The 3,208-nt window shown below is 46.4% G+C and overlaps 1 long non-coding RNA gene across 1 annotated transcript; it reads left to right on the plus strand.

The window, feature by feature from the left end:
* The first annotated feature begins 205 nt into the window (after window positions 1-205).
* Window positions 206-2,164, plus strand: LOC137469941 (uncharacterized). Its single transcript, XR_010996811.1, has 3 exons — window positions 206-578; window positions 850-1,240; window positions 1,811-2,164. It is a non-coding gene; the product is annotated as an uncharacterized lncRNA (long non-coding RNA).
* The last annotated feature ends 1,044 nt before the right edge of the window (window positions 2,165-3,208 follow it).

The raw sequence follows: 3,208 nt of genomic DNA on the forward strand, positions 1-3,208 counted from the left end.
TGCCCTGTCAAAATGCCACAGTCATGGCACTGCTGACCATTTGCAGCATATGGACTAAGTGACTGAACATGAGCTAACAATGTCAAATCCTAAGGTAAGAGCACAGCCATACAAAGTTTTCTGAGCCATTTTTGTGGTTTGCTCAAGTGAAAGCCTTAGAGATGGCTCTGGGGTTTGTGGCTTTTGCCTGAGAGGAAATGCACATTTGTCACTTTGACTTAATATTCAAGCTGTGTTTGCTCCTTCTCCCCCACTGCCCTTTTCTTCCCTGGAGGCTGAGGTCGCACAGCAAGCAGTGGCTCCCAGTGCCTGACGCCAGAGAGTACCTTGCACTGACTCAGCCAGGAGCAGCTCCAACTGGAACTCCAGGGCAGAGGGGAAAACAGCAGGCAGCGTGAGAGACACTCCTCCAGCACTATTCAGCACTTTTATCTTTCATCAGCCAAGGACTCTGCTTCCTCCCCTTGCAGTGAACTCTTGGGTGCCGATGAAGTCAGAGGAAGCTGTGCCTGTGGCCTCAGCAGGGAACAGGATTTGGCCTGAAGCTGCCATACTGCCACCTGAAATTTTAACCAGAGGTAAATATACCCAGCCCTCCAGTAGCCTAGTTTCACACTAACTTCTGACATCTTCTTGCTGATACCAAGTGACAGCCTGGCCACCACTGGACCCCTGAACCTCCTCCTCACCACCTTCTCTCCTATCCCTCCTGCAAACAGCAGAAGCTGCACTGCCTGCCAGACCCACAGCTCAGGGCCAGCTGTGGGGCTCAGCCATTGTGATAGCACACACACTTGTTTTCCAGACCACTTCAAGGATTTAACCTTTCCTTTCTTCTCTCATTCCCAGATTTTTCTCCAGGAGTTCATCATTTGGAGTCTGGGTTACCTCTGCATCCCTGTTTCCCAGCAGCTGTAGCCTTTCCTGCTGCAAGTTCTCATAGAAGTTTCTTGTCCTGCCTTACCCTGCTTTGGATGTCACACCACCGTGTCACCAAAGGCTGGTAATGACATGGCTGTGAGTTGATGCTCTGGTATGACTGACCTCCATCCTCGTTGCACAAATGGCCAAGTTTTCTTCTAAGTAGTTTTCTTCACATTCATAATTGTATTTCTTTTCTGGCCTCTTTTTCGGAGAAGGAGAAATTAAAACAGAGGAGTGTCCATAACAAGGTGGCCTTGCCCTTCTGCAGTGCTCCCTGTACTGGAGGTCCTACCTGCCAGATATGGGAAGGCACAAGGTGAGAAGTGTTCCAGTGCTCTCAATGCAAAGCTCAGTGTTGTCCCACTCCTTCATCTTTACACATACAAGCATCTGTATGACCTCTCTTTGCAGCACATCCCAGTGTGGTTTTGCAGGGACTGCATTTTCTTTCCCACCCCACATTCATCACACTCTGTGGAATGCACACTCTCGACCTTGTGTTGCTGGGGCAGCTCTATAGCAGCACAGCCCCTTTTCCCTTAACTACTCTGGCTGCTTTGCCCACCTCTGGACCTGGCACAGTAATCACAGAGACTCTCAATCATTTCTGACTCTTCTCAGCACCATTTCTCTCATGGCACCGTCACTGGCTCTGAAAGAAAATCACTACAACGCATTCCCAGCATGCACTCAGGTGCCCAAGGAGCACGGTTCTCCTGGACTCATTTCCCTCTTGCGTTTTACCTTGCTGCCTCATGTTCTCTTTATCCATCATCCATTTCTGTACTTTGCCCTTATTACCTCAGCTCCTTCAGCCCTCTCCATCTATCCTGATCATGTGATGGGTGTATAATAACATTACTGAAGGGCTAGTTTCCTTTTGCAGAAAACTTGTCCATAGTTCACCTGAGTCAAATTTAGGCCTGACAGTGAGGACTTGGTGAAAGCCGGGAGAAAAAGACCTGGAGGAAAAACAGGTCATGATCAACAGTCTACTGTCACTCCTCAGACATTTCTGTGAGCTTCAATGAAGGTTAAATGCCCTATGCAGATATGCCTTTCTATAGAGGTTTCTTACAGTAAAATATTTTTAAATTTAAAAAGAAAAATACTGCCCTGAAGAAAATAACCCTTCATGTGGCACAAAATACAATTCTGGGCAACAACCAGATCTACATACATTTGATTCTTTTGCACAATGTCTTATGTCACCTTCCTCCATCTCTAGAAAATGAATAATGAAATACAAGCAAGTACATATATTTTCTTTTTGTTGTGAAACACCTCCTCTCATGAAAGATAGGCAGCCCAGAGAGTATTTCAGACTGTCTTTTATAGTTCCTGTAGCTATAAGTAAATGTGTTTTCAACATAAATCAGTCATATAACTATTTACACATCTTATACAGTGCCTTTTTGTTCTTCCTATGCAAAATCCTTACAGCATCCAATAGGAAATGACTCTTTTACATTCAGCTTCAAAGGCTACATTCTCATTTATAACAAACATTCTCATTTCTTGCAAAAAAAAAAAAAAAAAGAAAAAATATGACAGCAGATGATGGTGAAGGAAGCATGGAGACTTGGGGTATTTGGGAGTTTTCCTTCTGTGCAACACACCCATTTTGGAGAGGCTGTGAAACCATTCCATTACAGGACACCAACAGAAGTGCATGTTCCAGATTTACCCATCTGGGCTGCTGGAAGCAGTTCCCAGGTTATGCTGCAGAGACTTTGACATGTGGCCGATGAAGCCTGCTCCCATCACTGTGATGGAAGAAAGGGTTGGTGACTCAGGTGTTTCAGGGAAGGAGAAGAAAATGTCACTGAAGGGTCTCTCAGATCAGCTTTGCTGCACTATCCTACCCAGGGACCCTGTTCTCTCCAGCATGTTTTGAAGAAGGTGGCTGTGACAGTACAAACATCTGGCTGCTCCTTCCCCTGCAGGGTTGAAGTCTCACTGCTGGCAGACGCAGCCACCATGAGAAAGGGGAGAGTAGGGACCACACAACCTGGGCTTGAGGCGGAGGAGATAGCTCCTGTAACAGGGACTGAGAGTGACACTGTCCCACAAAGCTGGGGCACAGCACTGCCTGGAAATGCATGACCACAAGGTGAACTGGGAAGAGCTGTCAGCAACAAGAATGGCAAGAGGAGGTGGGGCTGTTTGACTTGGCTCTGGGATACTGGCAAAGAGAAGGAAATGCCAGCAAATGTAAAAATGTCACTCTCGTAACAGTAATGGACATTGCTGCTCCCTCTTTCATCAGAAATCCCAAACACTT

This window comes from Anomalospiza imberbis, chromosome 3 (assembly GCF_031753505.1).
Source record: "Anomalospiza imberbis isolate Cuckoo-Finch-1a 21T00152 chromosome 3, ASM3175350v1, whole genome shotgun sequence".
NCBI classification, from domain to species: Eukaryota; Metazoa; Chordata; class Aves; order Passeriformes; family Viduidae; genus Anomalospiza; species Anomalospiza imberbis.